This window comes from Ursus maritimus, unplaced genomic scaffold (assembly GCF_017311325.1).
Source record: "Ursus maritimus isolate PB19 unplaced genomic scaffold, ASM1731132v1 scaffold_10, whole genome shotgun sequence".
NCBI lineage: Eukaryota > Metazoa > Chordata > Mammalia > Carnivora > Ursidae > Ursus > Ursus maritimus.
In genome coordinates, this window is record NW_024423344.1 from 27,038,455 (window position 1) to 27,051,378 (window position 12,924).

At 35.1% G+C, this 12,924-nt stretch overlaps 1 protein-coding gene across 5 annotated transcripts in view; it reads right to left on the reverse strand.

Annotated features, from left to right (window-relative positions):
- LACC1 (laccase domain containing 1) overlaps nucleotides 1-12,924 on the reverse strand; it is a 186,093-nt gene that overhangs the window by 147,903 nt on the left and 25,266 nt on the right. For 4 of the 5 annotated variants that reach the window (XR_005832791.1, XR_005832792.1, XR_005832793.1 and 1 more), the window contains exon 7: nucleotides 11,247-11,305. The gene's annotated coding sequence lies outside the window, so the exon portion shown is untranslated. Of the gene's footprint in view, nucleotides 1-11,246; nucleotides 11,306-12,924 lie in introns of those variants that run through there. The other variant, XR_005832786.1, reaches the window with a different exon arrangement.

Here is a 12,924-nt window from a genome sequence, read left to right on the forward strand (position 1 = left end):
AATATATTTAGGCAAGTCATTTATTTAAAAACATATTACTTATTTCTGGATTTCCTGATGTTTGTGGTATTTGTCAGCTTTCTCAAATTTGTAATTTAGTATGATCTTAAATAAAAAGTAAATTGAAAAAAAGCATAGATTTAAATTAAACAACAGCACTAATTATATCCATGTAATTGGTCTAGCCACATCAAATAAAAAGCAGACATTGTCAGATCAGATATCAAAAAACAATTATATGCTCTCTATAAGAAACCCACTTTAAATATGAAAAAGCAGACAGGTTAAAAGTAAAAGGGTTAAAAAGACAGTTCATGCTAACACTAATTAAAAGAAATCTGGAATAGTTGTATTAATACTATATAATGTAGATTTCAAAGGAAAAATATAAGCAGAGATAAGGAGGGTCATTTTATGATGACAGAAAAGGAATTCATCAAGAAGGCATAACAATTCTAAATGTGTTTGTACCTCTTAACAAAACTTCAAAATACATGAAGCAAAAACTGGTAATACTGGAAAAAGAAATAAACAATTCCACTATAGGACTGCTCTCTCAATAACTGACAGAGGTGGACAGAAAATTATTAAATGTGTATAATACTTGAACAGCACTGTCAACATACCTGACCCAATTAATACTTACAGAAGACTCCATTCAATATCAGCTGAATACACATTTTTTACAAATGTACATGGAACATTTACCAGATGTATTAGTTGTCTACGGCTACAAAAAAAAAAAAAAAAAAAAAAAAAAAAGCAAAACACAAACTAGGTGACTTAAAACAGCAGAAATTTATCCTCTCACAGACATTGAGAGATGGGTACCCTAATCCAGTATGACCTCACTATATCTGCAAAGACCCTATTTCCAAATAAGGTCATATTCACAGGGGTCAGGGTTAGGACTTGAACTATCTGTTTCGGAGACACAAGCCAACCCACAACACCAGATTAGACCACATTCTGGACGAATAAACAAGTCTTAATAAATCTAAAAGACTGAAATAATATAATGTATATTCTCTAACTCCAATTGAATTAAAATAAAAATGAATAGCAAAAATACATTCAGGATTTCTCCAAATATTTGGAAGCTAAACAACACACTTTTAAATAACCCATAGATCAAAGAAGAAATCATAAGTGAAATTAGAAACTAAGCTGAATGAAAACGAAAACAAAGTAGTTAAACACCTGTTGGATCCAGCTAAAGAGTGCTTAGGAGCATCATATCTTTGTATTAAGTGCTCACAGCATAATATGCTTACATTAGAAAGTACAAGGGTTCAAACTGCATGACTAAAGTATGCACCTCAAGACACTAGAAAGGGAAGAGCAAATTAAGCTCAAAATAAGGATAAAAAAGGAATTAAAATGGATACAAACAGAACACAATGAAATAGAAAACAGAAAAGCAATAGAGAAAAATCAGTGAAACAAATGAACAGAAAAAACAGTTCTTTGAAAAAAGTAATAAAATAATAAATTCTAGCTAGACTGATCAGGTAAAGAAAGTACATAAATTAGCAATATCAGGAATGAAAGATCCTTGCTAAAGATTCTACAGTCATTAAAAGAAAAATTAGGAACAAGTTTATGCCAAAAAATTCTCAACTTGGATGAAATGAAAAAATTCCTTGAAGCACACAAATAACCAAAGCTCACCTAAGAATTAGCTAGCTTAGATTACCCCAACTCTATCTTTTAAAGAAACTGAATTCATAGTTAAAATTCCAAACGCATAGAGCTTTTTAAGAGTTACCTTTTGTAACTGATTTACATATTTTAATTTTTTGTCCCTAGTTGCTTTTAAAAATCTCTTTATCTTGGTCTTCTGTGGTCTCACTATAACGTTGTCTACTATGTTTTTTGGCATGGGACCCATCATGTTTCCTAAATCTGAGGATTTGTGGCCTTCATGAATTCTGGAAAATCCTCAAGTCATCCTGCCAGAAGTGGAACCTCCACCATTCACTCCTTACTTAAGCAGTGTTAGGCTGTTTCTGGTCTACAACTGCAGACCATATTTAGGCATATAGCTCCTACCTCGCTCAAATTCCAGTTCTCCTAGGCACTCAATTATTGTGACTCCTTTAAATTTGGATAGACTCTTGCGTAAATCACCAATGCCCTGTCTCTAATTAGTGGATGATTGAAAACTCCAATCGTGAAGTAGACGCATTTCAGGATATCTGCTAAGCCCCTCCCCTTCCTTGTGATTGACCGTTCACCCTTACCCCCTTCTGCTCTATTTGTACCACATTACCTCTTCTCCATTAACTAAGCAAGTTGAAGCAAAGATGGGTGAGACCCAGACTGAGTTCCTTTCTGGGAATTTAGAATGAGAACACATGAGAGAGTCACTTAATGGAAGGAAACCAAATGAAGCTGAAGCTCTTTGAAGGAAGTCACTACAGTGAGGACCAGAAACTCCAACTAGCAGCTTCCCCAGAACTGACGCTCTCTTCCTAAAATGATTAAATTCCACTAGATTTGAAGCCTGAAAAAGCCACCTAATTTATTTAGATAGGTGGTGTAGGGATATTCTGGCTAAACCAGAAAATCAGTATCCTCACAGAGCCCGTTTTCCAGTCATAGGTCCTCACAGGTCCCCCAACAGTGGGAAAGAAATTAAATAGAGATATTTCTCACAAGACGTTAAAAATTCGAGTATCTTATTAGTGGCTGGTATATTTTTTATCAATTCTGCTCTTTATTGATGTAATACAGAAAGCAGGAAATGGTTACATGGGAGATTGCTATCTTGACATACTTTCTCCATAACACTAATTTTCACTATTATCAAACAAAACTATTGATTATCTTGACTTGGACTTTTCCACTGCCATAAATTAGCTTTTCCAAAATAAATTTATTTTTAACAAAAAATATCTAGCTCCATAGATTTTGAGAACATTCCTCCAAACCTATCCACAATCCCACATGTTTTTATCTCTTTTAAGTTACTCACTAATGAAATTATTAGCTATTTCCAATTAGTTCTACTATCTATACTTCTCATTTTATATATATATTTATATATAAATTATATATAAATATATATATATAAATATAAAAAAGTTAAACTCATCACATTTTAAGTGAACAATAAATAATATTAAATCATTCTCAATACACTAAATTTGTTCTAAATTACCCTTAAAAATTTCCCTTTAGTCCCAAGAATGGTCCATTAAGTGGGGAAAGGGAGAAAAGGGAGTGAGGAGGAGGCAAAAAAGAGAGAGAGAGAAAGGAAGCAATAAAGGAGAAAGGCAGAAAGAAAATGAGGAAGGTAAAAAGTGGCAAAAAGGGAGTCAAATATACCAATAAAAATAAAAGAGGAACAAGTGAAATGAGTATGGATAACAAACTTATTTTTTTTGGTAAAAATTGAATAATTATAAAATACCTCTCCCTCCTATTCTTTTACCTACCTCTTTACTGAATTTGTGATGACTTTTTCATTTAAATGTTAACAATAAGGAACATACAAACTTTCGAATTTTTTAATGCTTTAATTTTTAAGTTTTAAAGAATCAAAAATATAGTTATCTAGAAATTTTCAAATTTTAACAAGGTCTCTTTTGACAAAATATACTAACATTGTTTTTTGCATTACTGTGAAAGGCATCATGATACAACAATTTTCAGAGTTGAAATATAGAAGGAGATGGGGGGGAAACTTGGTTTTTTTTTTTATTTTTAAAGTTCCTATATATTTTTGACCAGAAAATAGACCCTGAGCTTGCATTAAGGTCACAACCATTGTTGTCTCATTGAAATAAAGAAAGGAAAAAGGATTACTACTTCCCAATGCCTGTTAGGTAAAATATTAGGAAGCTCTTCTTTTTCCTTCCATTCTTTCCTTCCTCCCTCTCTCCCTCCCCTTTCTCTCCCTTCCTTCCTTTCTTCCTTTCTTTCTTTTTGTACAAGAGTTAAATGATCGGCCAGTCTGTTTTTGTCAAATGAGTCTGTCAAAATATTAAATCTAGTGAATAGACAAGAGGGGAAAGTTGCTGGATATTTAACCATTCATTCCCTATGCTACCCGTAGCAGTGACTAGAGCAATATTACTTCTAAAAAAAAGTTTGAAGTCATCAAATAAAATCTATATCCATCCATCCAAAAGGTTCCATCCTACATTAAGATCATGCCTAATACTGCTCCTAGTACATGCCAGTACTACTAGTACTGAATCAAATGGTTCAACTATCTAAATTTTCATTTAACAGGTCAGATTTTCCTCCTCTTCTGTTTCTATTAACAAACTATGATAGTCTTATTTGTTACTCTACAAAAACTCTAAGTACCTCTGGTGCTTTGGGTACAGATTCTCAGCACTGCAGAATAGGACACAGAGTAGTGTCCCCTAGTACAGAGTGGGGCTAGGTATAAATTCTTTACACTTTAAACAGTTTTACAGCTATAAAACCGAAAGAAATTTATACTTATATAATGTAAATATTAAAACAAAATTAGGAAAATTCAAATTTGCAACATTAATTTAGTTTAATATATGGTACTGATTTGCTGAAAGTAGAACTCTAAAATAGAAAAATGTCAACTCAGATCCAGTTTTAAAATATACTCTTTCTAGAGTGGTGGGTTACCAGGGATTTGGAGGTAGAGGAAATGGTGGGGGAAATGCTGGTCAAAGGGTACAAGCCTTCAGGTATGAGATAAATAAGTCTGGGTATCTAAGTACAGCACAGTGCCTATAGTTAATAATACTGCCTTATGCACTTGAAATTTGCTAAGAGAATAGACCTTCAGCATACTTGCCACACACAAATAAAAAATGGTAACTCTATGTGAGGCGATGGATGTGTGGTAATCATTTCACATAGTATATTTATGTCAAATCATCACTTTGTACACTATAAATACATGCAATGTTGTCAATTATACCTCAAAAAGCTGAAAAAAATTTTTAAACATTTTTTTGAGAGAGAGAGAGAAAGAGAGAGAGCGCGCACATGAGCAGGGGGGAGGAGAAAAGGGAGAGGGAGAGAGAGAATCTGAAGCAGGCTGCATACCCAGCGTGGAGCCTGATTCAGGGCTCAATCTCATCACCCTGAGATCATGACCTAAGCCAAAAAATAGGGTTGGACGTTCAACTGACAGAGCCACCCAGGTGCCCCAATAAGGTGAAAATTAAAATTTAAAAAAAATTACTCTTTCCCACCATGAAAAAGATTATGATGTACAGAATAAAGCTTACCTCCTCAATATGGCATTCAAGACCCTCCAAAGAGATCCCTTTCCAACCTCTTTTCTTTCTGTATTCCCCACTCACCATTCACCAACTTCCAACTCAATGACTTGCGATGATTTGCCACTCTCCCAGAAAAACCTAGTTCTTGCACCTGCCTCTGACTTTGCCCATGCCACCTTCTCAGCCTCTAGTCTCCACTGCCTATAATACTCTAATTTTGCTCTCATATTCAGCTCCAATGTGTTTATTTCATAAAGCCATCTTCCAGCCCCCCTGGACCTAATAATTGCACCTTCCCCTGAGTTTCCAGAATGCATTGTTCATATCTGTTTCACATTTCCCAGTATCATCTTAGCTGTTTATAGATCTGTCTTCTTTACTATATTGTTAACCTTATAAAAAATAACAGCGTTATTGAGATTTATTCACATATCATACAATTCACCCATTTGAAGTACGCAATTGAATGATTTTTAGTATAGTCACAGAGTTGTGCAACCATCACCACAAATAATTTTAGAACATTTGCATTACTGCAAAAATAAATCCTGTACCATTAGCTGTCACTCTGCAGCCCCTTACTCCAGCCCTTTTTGTCTCTGTAGATTTGCCTATGCTGCACATTTCATATAAATAGAACCCCCCAATACATGACCTTTTATGTGCTTATAAATCTTTTAAAGGTAGAGACAAAGTCCTATTCATGGAAGGGGGAGTTAATGAGCACGATATATGATATAAGAGAAAGGGAATGAGTATGGAGTCAGATGTGAGTTAAAATCTCAATTCAGCCATTTACTAGGTGTGTAACTTTGGACCAGTCACTTCATCTCTCTGAGTCTCAGTTTACACATCTGTAAAATGGGGATAACAATTCCTCTCTTGAAAGATGGTTGTCAGGATTAGAAAGAGGATATGAAAAGTTCCTAGTAAAGAGTTTGCTCAATAGGTGGAAGCTGTTATTTGTATTTATCTTTGCATATCCACAGTACCTGGCATAATAAACAGTAATGCATATTGATTTAATGGATGAGTGATGAAAAATTCTAATGCCTTTCCTTCAGAGTACCAATGAACCTTCAACCACTTAAGTAAAGACATAGAATTCCTAGGGGCAAATCTGACCTGGAAGATCTAAACTAGCTTCCTTTTGTTTCTCACTCATTGTTCTGTTTCAGAGACTGGTCAATGAAGAGAGACAACAGAGCCAATAAACAAATCTAGGATCTGAAATCAGAGAGAAGTTGCTTTCTGGCCCTGATACTGACATTCTGAAGGCACTTTGAAAAACAGCTCATTCATCTCAACCTCTAGTTTTCATTTGTATACACTTCACTTAATAATAATTTCTGCTTTCCCTATTACAGGACAAAAGAAATGTGAATCACACCTGAAAACTGCTTGATTTCTAAAGATAGATGAGCAATACCATCTGAATCATGAGTAGATAAAAGTACAGAAAGAGAAAGGCACAGAATAAATGTCAGTCCAAAGGAAAGAGAAGTCCAACTACCATAAAACAATTAAGTTACATTTAGAGATGTCCAAATAAATTGGGAAACAACATAACAACAATAAGGCTTCCTCACAGGAAAGAAAGGCACTGCATACCAAACCAATTCTCAAAATAAAAGAGATTTTTTTTCAAAAATTCATAATAATAAATTTAGCTGAGTCATACTTATAATAGAGAATATAATGATTGAATCGATGGCCTGAAAGAAATTGAATAGTCTGGCTTAAAACAAAAAGGGTACACAAGTAATTCAATCTCTATGGGAGAGAAAAATGGCAGGATTTTTTTTTTTTAAAAAGGATCTAATTTCTAAAAGATGGTAGGGCAAATTACATAAGCTGTCTGTAGGATTTAATTTTTAAAACCATAATCCTGCAAATCATGGGGATAATCAAGGATATAATCATTTAATTGGGCAACTATTGAAGCAGTGTAGTCTTACCAAAAAAAAAAAAAAGACTAAAAAAAGGTAGAAATGATCTTGGAAACTTTTGCCATTTTAACCTTTTTTAAAAATTTATATAGAGCCAGAAAAATTACCTTCGAGCTAGAAGCAACTATGTGAAATTCAGATGAAGACATATCAAATTGCTGTCATGGAAATGCCTGAATTGATAAATTCCAGCCCTTGCAAGCAGGCTGAGGAAAATCTCAAGCACTGACACGAAGTAATATCAATTATTGGCATGAAGATAGGCTAAAGAGTTCCCATCTCAAATTGTTCTCTTTCATTTACCCTTTTCCCAATAATTTATCCCAAGATGAGAGAATGTTTACCTTCTCAACGAAATAAAGAGGGCCACTTATCTTTTTAAAAATAAGATGAAAAAGAAAAATAACAAAAAGAAAATATATTGATTTCTAATGGGTCTTGTTTTTTATACCAGCAGCCTCTCACATATGTTCATGGACAAGTCATTCCAAAATCTTGTGCCATCACCTTACCTCCCTTTTGTGTAAACAAATATTCTCTCCGGGAGATACAAGCAACCTGAAACCTCATTTCTATTTCAAATGTACACAGGTGGGAATAGCTCTTAAAACTCTCCAAAGATATTTGCCCACTGTAAATAAAAAATTCTTTGAGTATCTAGACCTGAAGTTAAGAGAGATGTATATTTTTTTTCTTGTCACTATTTTCCAGATTCTATCAGAGGTCCATTGAAAGTGAAAGGAACCAACAATCTATCAGAACAGCAACTTTACAGGTAATACAATGGCACTAAATTAATATCTATCAATAATTACTCTGAATGTAAATGGACTAAATGCTCCAGTCAAAAGACATAGGGTATCAGAATGGATAAAAAAACCAAGACCCATCGATATGCTACTTCCAAGAAACTCATTTTAGACCCAAAGATAGATGGAAAGTGAGGGCATGGAGAACCATCTATCATGTTAATAGACATCAAAAGAAAGCTGGAGTAGCCATACTTGCCATACTAATTCAGACAAACTAGAATTTAAACCGAAGACTATAATAAGAGATGAAGAAGGGCACTATATCATAACAAAGGGTCTATCCAACAAGAAGATCTAACAATTATAAATATTTATGTCCCCAACTTGGGAGCAGCCAAATATATAAATCAATTAATAACAAATTTAAAGAAACTCATTGATAATAATACAATAATAGTAAGGGACTTTAACATTCCACTCACAGCAATGGACAGATCATCTAAGCAGAAGATTAACAAGGAAATGATAGCTTTGAATGACATACTGGACCAGATGGACTTAAGAGATATATTCAGAGCATTTCATTCTAAAGCAGCAGAACACACATTCTTTATGAGTGCACATGGAACATTCTCTAGAATAGATCAGGCATCAATAGATCAAGGTCACAAATCAGCCCTCAAACAGTACAAAAAGATGGAGATCATAACCAGGCATATTTTCTAACAGATTAAATAGTTGGGAACTCCCTGAAGAACAGGCCCAACTCAGCTCCGATACTCAGTCATCAAGAAGGGGAAACAATGTCTGCAGCTTTGACTGCACTTCTGTTTGTATAAGAAACTCTCAGTACTGAGACAGACTTTCAGTACTAAGCATCATGGAAGGGATCCCTCTAGTGCTGACAAGCTTGGGACTTGGGAAAGAAGAGGGAAAATTGAAGTAATAAAATGTTGGCAGCTAGTATTACATTAACTATAACTGCAGTGAACCAAAACCCAGACCCTAAATAACCAACATGAAACTCACTGCAAGAAATGAACAGAACACAAACATCCTCCAGTGTAAATGACGGCACAGAAAAATTCTTCTGATTCATCAAGTTTCCTTATCCTTTTTAATATTCATAATTATCCTGATTCTTACCCAAGCATTAAATGTGCTCATTAGTTTCTGACAGGCCACATAAAATTAAGTCTTAGTGGTTGGGTTTATTTTTGTGCCCTTAACATTCCCCAAAGTTTTGTTCCAAGAGCCAAAAGTCTAACTGTCCAGGCTAGTAGTCACTGGACTCGTGTGCTATATTGGACTCTTCCAATGACTTCTTACTTTACCCTAGTGGAGTGCTGGTTTCTCTTTTTTTTAACATGGGGACAATAACACGGTACCTATAATTTGCCTTAATAGGATTATGGTGCATGTTCTGCAAACATTAGCTCATGGATATTCTTCTGAACAAATATGAAGAACCATTTCATATTGAAACTGTTATTGCACACTATTAAATATTGATATAGAACATTATAGTAATAGCTTCATGGTGGCTAACAGGGCTGAAAGTCATAATTATACATAACTTTCAATCCTCAAGATACCTTTTACTGCCCATAATCCTTTTTACTTCTCAGGAATGGAAGCCCCAATGGTCCATTCAGTTTTCCCTTTATCATCAAAATAGTTTATATTAACAAAAGTTCGATCCACTAAAAGACCATGGCCTGTGAGTCAGATATTTTTAAAACTGTTCAAAGTACCCTCAAGCATCTCAGATCTCTATTAGCTGAGGATAGGTATGCAAATCTGACTTATGATTTAAATATTATAAAGGTGAGTTTGATGGGGAATCTAAGTCAAATAGTAAAAAGGGAAGATTTACAAAGCAGCAGAAAGCATATGTAATCCATTCTGCATCTATTATCATGGTGTTCAGTTCACTGAGATGTTGGTTTTTTGCTGCCTTAAGGATACAAGGATTCAGCATCAAGTGAAGTATTAGACTGAATCACTTTAGTGTTTATTTTCTGAGGAAGGATATGTGGAATGACAGGAAGTTTAGGTTTTTAATCCTCTGCCCTAAAAAGGGGTGGGATTTCAGTTTTGTCTATTATGTAATATTGTACAAATCATTTAATCCTTCTTAGTCTCAGCTTCTTATGTATAAAATGAAAATAATAACACCAACCCTAGAGAGCTGTAAATGCTTTTGCTGCATTCATTACATGAAATTTTGATTTGCTTATAGGTCAGTCTCTGAGCTTCTTTATTTTTTTTTAAGGTTTATTTTATTTATTTGAGAGAGAAAGAGCACACACGCACATGTGAGTGAGGGGAGGAGCAGAGGGAGAGGACTTCAAGAAGATGCTGTTCTGAGCAGAGTCCAACATAGGGCTCAATCATGACCTGAGCCAAAATCAAGAGCCAGACACTTAACCAACTGAGCCACCCAAGCACCCCAGTCTCTGAGTTTCTTGAGGGCAGGGACTGTCTCATCCATCTCTATATCTTGAATACCTAACACACACCAACAAATAAAAGGCATTCAATAAATATTTGTTAAATTTTATTGAGTCAACTATTTGCACTGTTTTTGATAACAACATACTAAACACTATTTTTGTAAACAATACCAGTTCTAAATTCAGATGGTAGATTAGATCCTTGTTTATTAAATATTCACCCTCATCCCTCTCCTTAATGAAAGTATATTTTCTTACTCCTTAAATTTAGGCTTGGCCATTTACTTTGCTTTGACTAACAGGATGTTAGTGAACATGACACGAGCAGAGGTTTGAACTGTGCTTGCACAATTGCGCTTGATCTAGTGAACTCCTGCCTTTCACTCTAAGATAAGTATGCCTTGAGTAGCTACTAATCCAAGGAGGATGAAAGACTCTTGGTATCAAGACTTGGAGTCTGGGCGTAGTTTGATAATCGGCATTTTTAACAAATTCTCAGGTGATACTGATACCAATGTAGATTGTGCCTGCAGATTACAGATTAGATAAATGTAAAGAAATTTTTGAAAAAAACTTAACCAGCCTAAAGTATTCATCACACTACCTGCATCAGTCAGGTTTTTAAAGAGAAGGTAATAGAGCTATAAGTAGTGAACTTGGTAAGTCAATTAAGTAGCAGTTCGGTTAAGAAATCTCTTACTTTCCAGTTCATACACTTGCTGTAAATTTTCACTGAGGTTTTGACTGTAAAGTACTCAGCGTGGTGCCTGGTATATGAAAGCACTCAATAAATGTTATCATTATTATTATTATTATTATTATTATTATTACTATCCTAGTTTTCTCTTCATTAATTTTAAAACTCACCCAACACAGCCGGCGTCTTCATGCAAGTTATTTAATCACTGGTCACTGAGTTTATTCATCTGTAAAATAAAGTGGTTGGAATAGATGATCTTTACTGTCATTCTTTAGATCTAAAAGTCTTAGTTTTACATTAACAGAAATTCATCACACCTGTCATTAAGGTTTTATATTCACTGAGGGTACTCCCTCTTTCTGATCACAACTGATGTCCTGAAAATCTTGTTTCTTATTTATTTCGTTTGAATTTCTCATCCTATAGAATACTTTATGGGGGGGAGGTAAAAAGTACGTTGGACTTTAGGTCAGTTTCTACCCCTATTTATGCCTGAGAACTTAGAACCGAAGTACTATAAAGAGAAAAACCCAAATAGGAAATATTTTCTGTTCATAGGGTCATACATTTCCCATTTGGGTTTTCTCTGAGGCTTTCCTCAAGAAAACTAAAGACCCATTAGCAGACATGCTACAAAAAGGAAGTTGCTATTGTTTTAATGACGTGGGTATAATTATAATAATGTGTTAGATTATTTACCATACACTGAAGAGTGTACATTTCAAGTTATTCTAGGATTAGAGACTACAAATAATTCACTAAGATACCACTGACCTCACTGACGGGTCACTGTCTAAAATTATGTGTATCAACACTCTTACTATCAGTATAATTTCACTTGCATATTCGCTATCAGTATAACTTCACTTATTCACTTAATTTAACAATGAGAAAGAAAAACAGAGCAGAAATGAAATGCACACTTGCCAAAATGATTAATTTACCATTGCCTGTTTGCCTTCTTTCGCAATGCCCTAAGTCTCTGGCTGAAAGTTGTTTTTACTGGAAGAAATGTGTTCTGCACGCTCACTGAATCTCACAGCCTCTTGCCTATATAATCCCTCTCTCTTGCATCACCAGTTCTCTCTCTGCTGCATCTTTGTTCTCTGCTGACAAAAACGGTGTTTTATTTCTCCCATTTTAGAAAAATCAAAGCTTTTCTTGGTCACAGCTCTCTCTAGATACTGCCCATTTTCTGCTTCCTTTTGTAGCAATGTACTGTAAAGGCACTATGCACATTCACCCTCCATTTCTTCTTCTCTCATTCTCTCTTGAGCCGACTCCTATCAGGGGCCCCTCCATTTCAACAAAACTGTTACTTCCTTGATCGCCAATTAGCTTCTAATTGCCAAATTCAAAAGTCAATTCTTGGTCTAAGCTGACTGGCCTCTTTTTAGAAATACTCTCTCAATTCGACTTCCAGAACACTACACTCTCCTGCTGGCCTGTCCTTCTACCTCAGTAGCTAGTCCTTCTTGATCTTCTTTCCTGAATCATCCTCAGTTCCTCACCTATAATGCTGGAATGCCCCAAGGCTGAGTCCTCAGACATTTCTTCACTAAGCACATTTATTCTCTACATGATCTCACTCATCCATCCTATGAATGGATGGCTTTCAGTACAACCTATACACAGATGATTCCAAATTGTCTCTAGTCCAGGGCTTCCCTGACCATTCTTCCTAAAATAGTACTCCCTCATTTTGTTTTTTAAAGATTTTATTTATTTGACAGAGAGAGACACAGTGAGAGAAGAAACACAAGCAGGGGGAGTGGGAGAGGGAGAAGCAGGCTTCCCGCTGAGCAGGGAGCCCAATGCAGGGCTTGATCCCAGGACCCTGGGATC